The 9,596-nt window shown below is 38.7% G+C and overlaps 1 non-coding gene across 1 annotated transcript; it reads right to left on the bottom strand.

The window, feature by feature from the left end:
- Positions 1–7,944: 7,944 nt before the first annotated feature.
- Positions 7,945–8,066, bottom strand: LOC125414040 (small nucleolar RNA SNORA40). The gene has a single exon (XR_007236127.3). It is a non-coding gene; the product is annotated as a small nucleolar RNA SNORA40 (small nucleolar RNA).
- Between the last annotated feature and the right edge of the window lie 1,530 nt (positions 8,067–9,596).

Here is a 9,596-nt window from a genome sequence, read left to right as displayed (position 1 = left end):
ATATAGAGTTGATATCTCGTCAGGAAAGTAATTCCTAACATCAGAATCTGTTTTGTTTTGGTTTGTTTCAAGATACGGTTTCTCTGTGTCATTGCTCTGGCAGTCCTAGAACTCACTTTATAGACCAGGCTGGAGTCGAACTCACAGAGATCCACCTGTCTCTGTGCCCCTCCCTCCCAGTGCTGGAATTAAAAGCATGTGCCACTACTACCTGGCTCCGAATTCATTTTTGATTAAATATTTTAGACTTATTCTCTAGGCCTTGTCCATGTTCAGTTCATGTGGATAATAAACCTTCTCATTTCTCCTTTAGTATCCTCTTTAGATAATGAAAGGACCAATCTTCCTTCAACATCTTAGCTGTTCACACACTTATCAGCATGATTACCTCAATCTAGTCTCCATATTGCAGAGAGGAAGTTTTAAAGATTTTTTTTTTAAAATTCATGTTAATTTGTGTGCTTGTGTGAGTTTATATGCACCATGTGGGCACAGGTGCCTGTGGAAGGCAGAAGAGAGTGTCAGATCTCTTGGAAGTGGGGTTAGATACAGCCGTAAGCCATTCACTCTGAGTTCTGGGATCCTCTGTAAAATCCAACACATGCTCTTAACTGCTGGCCTATTTGCCTCTCTGATCTCTTGCTTACTCTCTATTTAAAGATATTCAGTGTAAGATGTTTACACCCACCTCTTCCTCACCCTATCTCTCCGATTCCTTTTTTTCCCTCCTTTTCTTCTCTCTTAAAAACTTCTTACTTTCTGTGCATGTGTGTGCACCTGGAGGAGTTTTCTTTGCCCCATGTGTGTGCAGGTGTCTAGGGAGGCCTGGGGTCATTGGATCCCTTGGAATTGGAGTTAGAGTTAGTTGTGAGACACCTGACATGAGATCTGGGATCCAAATCTGGGTCCTCTCCAAGAGTAGTAAGTGCTCTTAATAAACAAGCCATCTCTCCTGCCTACTTTTCTTCTCTTTGGATTTATAAGGAGGCATCCAACATCCAACCAACACTGAAGTTCTAGGCTATCATACATTAAATCAGAAACAAGTTAAAACTCCTCTACAAATTGTGGAGACATCTGTTATCCAGGATGATGATGACTGTTTTTATGGTCTTCTGACACAGTGAGTTAGTAGAAATTTTTATAAGGCTTGAATTTCACTAGCAATATGGCCTGGAAATTTATTAGCATCAATTCCCAATCATATTTGGACAGGGATTCATCTTAGATAATGCGGTCTTAATGTTGTTTATAAGAACATGGTGGGAGATAACTTTGTTTCGATAAATTAAGCATTCCTAGCTGAGCTCTTGTAAACAAATATGTAAGAGCCACAAAGATACCAGGAAGCTTTATCAAATAATTCTGACAGTCACATCAAAGTTTCTGGGCTTTGTCAGTATCTTTCATTATAAATCTTGCTGCTTCAAATTATTTATTATTAGAATTAAAAGGGGAACAGGGCTTTTTGGTAATGATTTTAGTTTTTACAACTTGTTCTTATGATTGTTAGCAAAAAATTGTGATTTAACAAAGTCTTTTTTATTTTATTATGATAGGTATTCATGAAATATTTATTAAAGAATTTTTCCTTGTGCTTTGGGGATAGCTTCATGCCAGGGATAATAATACTCTTGGAATGTGTCAACAATACTAAATTGTATGTATACAATAAATTAACAAACAATTAACCATTGTTAATAACATTCTTTCTGAGCTGAACCAGACTTGGGAATGACTTGGAATAAGGATAGAGTACTTACTACCCTTGCAGAGTCCCAGGTTCAATTTCCAGAACTGACGTGGTGGTTCACGATCATCTTTAACTCCAGACACAGAGGATCCAAATCCATCTTCTACACTGGCAGGCACCAGCTACACAGGTGGAAAGCACACACACAGGCAGGCAAAACACTCGTACACCAAAAATATAAATAGGTAAATCTAAAATGTCTTTTTAAAATAACATTCTTTCTGCCTTTAATCAATCTCACAACTATTCATAATTCCTATGTAACTTAGATCCAAGTTACCTTAGATCCAAGTTTCTGATTCAGACTTGTAACTGCAAGTCCGAAGCTCCCATTAAAGCCTGCAAATTCTCAAGGGTCTATCTTGCCAGGCATTTTAATAAGAAAACTGTATTTTGTTCTCAAAAGAATCCCCCATCAGTTACTGAGAATGCGTTTTGATACTGAAATCTTTAGCTATCAGCTCCTACTTAAATCTCAGAAAATCAATTTTCTTTTCCAAACAGGAGCCGATCCCGCTGCGAACCTAAATCACAAAAGTACGACACTAGGTTCCACCCCTTCCATTTGAGAGTATCCTTCTAGACTGAGATTATATTGACTAAAATTTATATTTTGAATAACATTTATATTTTCTTAATATCCAAAAACTTTTGCAGCTGATATTTATTATACAGATGCCTATATTTTAGCAGCATTGTGCAAAAAAGAAAATGGATCATCCCTGCTTCTAGCTATCACATGGAGATTGGGCTTCCCCAGCTCTAAAGTCCAAAAGAGGCTCAAGGCCAACAACACAATGCAACAGAGAGGAACAGTTGCATTTCTTCACAAACTCGCTGTTCCAGGCAGAGTCTGCTTTCACTGTCTCCTCTGAAAAATTATTGCCCTGTGCATCTTTTATCCCCATCAATCTTTAAGCAAAAGTGGCTGTTTTATAATCTGAATGTATTGATCGTCCCTGTGCCTGGTGTTCTGAATGTTTGGTACCTTGTTTGTGGTGACATTTTGGGAGGTGGTGAAAATGTTGAAAACAGGATCTCTCTAGAATCCAGAATCTAGAGGAAGTAAGCCAATAGGGATACACATTTGAATGTCTGAATCCCCTTTTTCTCTACTTTCTTTCCACCATGAGATCAGGTGCTGTGTTTGTTATACCCTCTCTGCTATGATGAGCTGAAAATGAGTTAACTAAATCTTCCCCTACCTTGTGTTATGTCAACAACACAAAGCCTGGCTCATAACAGAGACCCACAGTACATGCAAAAATTACACTTCATTATATGCTTTCATGGAAATTCTGCTCTGTCTCTACTTTCTTTTCTTTTTCATGTTACTAAGTAACTTGTTCAGTCATTGTTTTTATTTATTGTTGACTTCACTCCTGTTAGCATATAATCTCCAAGAGAGCAGGAGTCTGACATCTATACAGCCCAGTCTCTCTTCTACATTTTCTCTATTCTCCTCTCCAACTGTAACTGTTCCAATGCTTTCCATTCCCAATAACTGACCTTGCTCCTGTCCGGCCTGTTAGCCAGTCTCTCCGTTCTCCTTTTTCTAACTCATTGGTTAATGCCTTCATGATTTCTTGGGTAACTATTCAGCCTGAAACACATCTTCAAGCAATTCTGAGCTCTCTTGGTTACATTCACAGACGGTGCCCATCCTTCCTTTTGCTGCCTGTCCCTCCTCCTGGGAGAAGTTTATCTTCCCCCTTGTTCACTTCTCTAGCTTCAGCCTCAGGCACTTCCCTCTTCTTGACTTCACTTCTCTCTTCTTGCTGGATAACCTCTGTGGGTTTTTTTACTTCTAACTTTGTACCAAGATGTAGCATACAGCTTAACCATTGACTTCCTACTTTCCACCACCAATTTTATTTTCAGTTATCTTAAACATCATTGACAAATCTTTATCTTTGGACTTGCATTGCTCTACTGAACCCATCAGAGAGTAGAGGCAGATGAGAGATGGACAGGACACTAGGAAATGCCTTTTCCAGGCATTTAAGAGGTAGTCATGGAAACTTGTTTCATCATCAAATTAAGAAGGAGAGCTCAGGTGGCCCGTGTCATCCATGTGGTTAGCGGCCTGGCAAGAAGGAATTTCTTACTCTCACTTCTACATCTTGTTTTGTGCCATTTATAAAACTGTTAAACCTCCGTGAATCATACCTTCCATTCTGACTAAAAGGAGGCATTTTAGCACATTGCTTTTGCAGTTCCTTCAACTGTTAACTTTTCACTGGTCTACAATTTTTTGAGATCTGTACCACAGGATATCACCCCAGGATCCCAGTCAGTTTTGTAAAGCCAGCTCGTTTCTTTCTGTTCCCAGGGAAACTCCAATTTCAACTTACACATTCCTTATTCCCATCAACGCCACCGCTGTTCCCATAGTAACTGATCGGACCACAGTTTTGCATTTCTCCATATCCACTGGCCCGTAGTTTTTCCTTTTAAAGGTTATTTCCTACTTTATGTGTGTGTGCATGTATGTGCACATGTGTACAAGTGCATGTATGTGCACATGTGTACAAGTGCCTTTGGATGCCAGAGGGTAGTGGATCTTCAGAAGCTTGAGCTATAAGAGGTTGTGAGTCTCCTGACAAGGGCGCTGGTGAGCGAACTCTGGTCTTCTGTGAGAACAGGAAACATTCTCTTCTTGTTCACTGAACCAACTCGCCAGCCCTACACTGTCTGCTCACAACCAGCCAGGATGAGAACCTGGAATGGCCCATGCCATTGCAGCCACAGAGGAGACTTTGATCACCCGTGGAGAAAGAAATCGAATACGTGAGCTCTTTTATCTTCTTCCTGGTGCAGGCAGTTGCTCTCAGTGCTCAGATCTCTGGAGAGCCACTCTTCTCATACCTAATACCTCTGTGTACACTTCTGACCTCCCACCTGGGGCCTTCCAGATGCTTATCAGCTATGAAAAGATACAAACGATCATGTCCAGGCAATTATAATGACTTTCCTAGCCAGTTCCCGAGGCAGACAAACAGAGAGAGGGAGAGCTCTAACAGCAGACGGATGACTCACCTTGAATCTCAGATGTATTTGGATGCACTGAGGCTGGACAAAAACTTGGGAAACGTATTCCATAAGTATTTGAAAATTAATGCTCTCTGAGACAAACTTGGACTGATAGAAGATGGGAGAAAGCAGGTGGCTGCAGATAAAATCTACTCAAACTTCTTCTTGCCCATATTAGATGGTTACAAGCCAAAGTGATTCCATATAGCCTTTCCAAGAATTTCTAATGTGACTGAGCAACCATCTGTGTTTCTGATAAAGCTGTGGCCACCTAGTGTTTTATTTTATTCCTTCTCTATTTGTCATCCATTTACCCTCATTGCTGCTTCTCTAAGATGGCATCTCCAAAAAAAAATGCTATCAAGTACATTTTGCCTCAGTCCTCTGTATCCTTGAAAATCCAAGTCAAAACTGATATCTAGTAATCTCCAATCCCTCTCTCATCTTGTTTGCAGTCAGTAAGCTATTCCACTATTCCACTGCCCAAGTTTCTACATAACATCATTCCCATCTCTTCTTCCTGTGGCCTCTTTAGACGCTTCATCTTTGTTGTACCCTAACTGCTTTATGGAATGCTATACAAGTCTAACCCAGTACATTCTCTTCCATATGCTGGGTCCCACAAATACACTACCCACTGTAGTAATTTAAGCTTCTCAAAATATATCATCTCCATTTTTCAACAATCCCTATCAACTCCATATGATTTTAATAAAGTGTTAAAATCCTTTTCTTTATAATAAAACAAACTTCAAGTATAATATCTATTAATTGTTGCAGACTATTTCTTCATCATATCTGTATGTCTATTCTCTATTCCAAAAAGTAGAGCGTGTGTTAGCTCAGGAACAAAGCCCAGCTTTACTTGTAAATGGAGGATGCTCTTTTGTTTCCTGGCATCCCAGACCAAAATAATCATACAGAAACTTTATTAATTACAATACTGTTTGGCCTATTAGCTCAGGCTTCTTGTTAACTATCTCTTATATCCTAAATTAACCTAACCCATTTCTATTTTTTTTTTTATTTTACGATGAGGCTGTGGCCTACAGGTAAGTTTCCTACAAGTATCTTTCTCCTTTGACAGCTCCCTAACTCCACCTACTCTCCATATATATATGGAGAGTACACACACACACACACACACACACACACACATATATATATACATATATATATATAGTCAAGCTGGAAGATATATATGTATATGTATATATATATCTTCCAGCTTGACTATATTCTGCCCTGCTATAGGCTGAAGAAGTTTCTTTATTAACCAATGGTAATAAAACATATTCATAGAATATAAAGGGAAATCCCACATCATTTACTCATTAAAAGCATTTCCCTTCTTGAAGCTCCTTTCTACTGTGTATCATACTTACCTACAAAGATAACTTCCATTAAGAACATGACACTGCTCTTAGCATTTGTAATATGTTGAGCAATTACTAAACCCTCTATCATAAAATCTTGGAGAGACCCAAATTAGAAATATTAAGACCCAGAAATATGTAATTTTGTAAGAGCACCAATCTCTATGCCGTGGTGGTACTGACTCTGGAGTATTAACGTGGATCTCTCTATATAGCATTGCAAACATAACCCATCTCACTTGACAGATTTCTCATTCCCTTGAGTGGAAATTTTAGGATCCATTGTGAAAGAATCCGGAGATCTGGGAGATCTCCAATCATTTCAACACTTAGTACCATGAACAACTCGTACAACTCTTCTTATTTTTCAAAGATTTATTTATTTATTTATTTATTTATTTATACAGTGTTCTGTCTGCATGTACATTTTCTTTTTTTTTCTGCATGTACATTTTCAAGCCAGAAGAGAGCACCAGATCTCATTACGGATGGTTGTGAGCTACCATGTGGCTGCTGGGAATTGAACCCAGGTACTCTGGAAGAGAAGCCAGTGCTCTTAACCACTGAGCCATCTGTCCGGCCCTCATGCACAACTCTTATTCTGCTTGTTTGCTGATATGACAGTGATTTGAAATGAAGGCAAGAACAAAGAAAGCATATGAAGATATCCTTATCAATATTCATATTTCACTACCCAAAAAGTCCTAAAAATGTAATCACCAAACGTGTTAAATGAAAGAGGGAAAGTGAATAACTTAAAGAATTCATATCAGAGAAAGAGAGTATTTTTTCTGAACAGCTCATATCGTACTTCCTTCATGAAACTTCTTCCAGTTTCCTTATTTACTATAAAAAGACATAGAGTTTCCTAAATTCCTTTGCTGGTTTATGTGGGTTCATTATTTGTTCCTTACTGATTTGTTTTCTCATATTGCAACCTTCTTTGAAAGTTTGTATTCTTATGTAATCATACTATAATTTCTTGGAAGGCAAGTCTATGTTTTATCCTTTTTGCTTTCCTAGAGTTAAGAGAATGTCTTAATATTTTCCATTCCCCCTTTTTAAAAGATCATGCTATTCTTAGAGGTTAAAAATTATGGAAAAGCAGTTTATATAAATCCTACTTCTTAATGCTGACAAGGAAGGAAAGTTTATTTAGTTTTTCTTGCTGTTTCTAGGCTCTTTATGAATATACATAAGATTATTATACAAATAAGTAAAATAAAACTAATAAGTAAATATGATTGGTTAAAATAAGGTTGGTTAAATTAAAAATGAAAATGAAAAATAATAAGACAGGAACTGGAGAAATGGCTTGTTGGTTAGGAGCACTGGCTGTTCCTCCAGAGGTACTGGGTTTAAGACCCAGCTCCCAAATGGTGGCTCACAAATATCCAAAGCTGCCAAAATGATAGAGAAATAAAAGTGTCTTAGTGACCTTTGAGGTGTACCTTGAGGACCACTGGAAGGGCATATATTATTAATGCTAATGCGATTAGTTGTGACTCTCCCTTGATAGTCTGCACTGGAGTGATCTCACTAGCTGCAGCTCTTCAGTGAGGAGCTCATGCCATAATTGACCGTGCCTTACTCTACTCTCCCTTGGGAAGTGTGTACTCATTCCTTCTGAGTGCTTCCTTTCTCTTCTGAACCCGCCTGCAGGTATGGAGTAGACACCACCCAGGAGTCTGTGTATGCTGCAGGCTCAACAGTATCAGCTCCGTTGTTCTTAAAACCAATGTTATTACCAATGCCACCATCACTTTCAACTGTATTAAGCATCGCATCCCTTCTGATACACATCGAAACTCACACTTAATGAGTTCTGGGTTGCAAAAGAGGATTTATTTTTTTATACATGTCTTTAAGTCTTTGTTCATCAATTCAGCAAAAACCACACATAAGCGCCACTGGTTTTGAGTGTTTTACATGGGAAGGAATCATTGGAACAAACCAATTATGGTACAATCTGGATGCATTTGAGAAATTAAGCCTATGTGAATGGCATACTTAAGAAGGCCACGTTCCAAATACTACTAAACTCTGCTGCCACAGCATCATCACAAGGTTCTAGATTGAATTTTGCTGGACAGATGCATTCATCTCTGTGGCCCTCTTTGTGCCCACAATTTCTTCTGTCTTCTACTTTTAAAAATTATTTTAGATATTGGCAAGCTCAGTAGCTAAGTTTTTTGTTTAATTTACCCAGCTTCTTCCCATGACTGGGTATAGAGTTTCCACCCCATTATGATTATTTAATAGGACTGCTTTGGATTACCGAGACATTCAGATTATGTAAGACTGTGCTGACATTGTGGCATTTCCCTCTGTGGCCGCATCCGCGAGGAGCAAAATCCTCTTTCCTGTTCCCAGGGCTTTGTGAAACCAGGACCACAGCAGCAAACCATTATACTATTGCCCTTGGCATTCTCATGGTCTGACAGTCAAGGGAGCAAAGTTCAGACTCGTTTTACCTTCAACTAACTTTATACTTTTAGCTCCTCCTTGAAATTAATCTGTTTAGCAATGATTTTGATGTTTAGAAAGAAAAACAGTCAGCATTTTGATTTGATTTTTAAAATTATTATATTTTAATACCATAAAAGCTTTCTAGAAATAAAATTGTATGTGTCATATGCCTTTAAATTATACACTCATCTTTTTCTACTTGAACAATTATAATCAGAGGTGATACCAACATGGTATGAGAAGTCCTTCTGTCTATGTGATGCTTTTATTGGTTTATGAATAAATCTGTTTCAGACAGTGGCTTACCAGAATAAGGCAAGGTGGGAGTTCCAAGCACAGAGAGGAGGAGAGAGTAGACGGAGTCAGAGAGTAGGCGGAGTCAGTGAGAAGCCCTGTAGCTGCCCACAATAGACAGATGCGCCAGAACCTTATCAGTAAGTCGCAGTCAGTCAGTCACTGGTTCCTCTGCCTTGTATTTTGTTTTTGTGGCTTCAGGAGCAAGCAAATTCCTATCTGTTCATGTCAGTGTCTAGGCAAGGAGTATGATAGTAATTTACCATTGTCACACAGAAATGATTTTCTTATGAATTTGAGCTGTCACTGACATCTCTTCACTGCTGTAGCAAGATTGCCCTTTGGGCCACCAGCTCACAAATAACAACATGGAGACTTATTATAAATTACGAAAGTTTGGCCTCAGCTTAGCTAGCTCTTAAAATTTTAATTAACCCATGTACATTAATCTTCATTCTGCCATGTTGCATTTCCTTTCTGTCATCCCAAACCTCCTGTTTCCTCTCAGTGTCTCGCTGGAGAACCCAGGTGCCTAGATTCCTCCTCTTATTTTCTCTCTCCACAGCCAAGTCTCTCCTGCCTAGCGATTGGCCATTTAGTTCTTTTTCTCACCAATCACAGTAATACCTCTTCACACAGAGTACAAATATCCCACGGCACACTTTAGCTCT

The sequence above is a fragment of the Myodes glareolus genome, chromosome 23 (genome assembly GCF_982192425.1).
Source record: "Myodes glareolus chromosome 23, mMyoGla1.1, whole genome shotgun sequence".
Lineage (NCBI taxonomy): Eukaryota > Metazoa > Chordata > Mammalia > Rodentia > Cricetidae > Myodes > Myodes glareolus.
The sequence above is the reverse complement of the archived record's forward strand: the minus strand, read 5'-3'. Positions and strand labels throughout refer to the sequence as shown.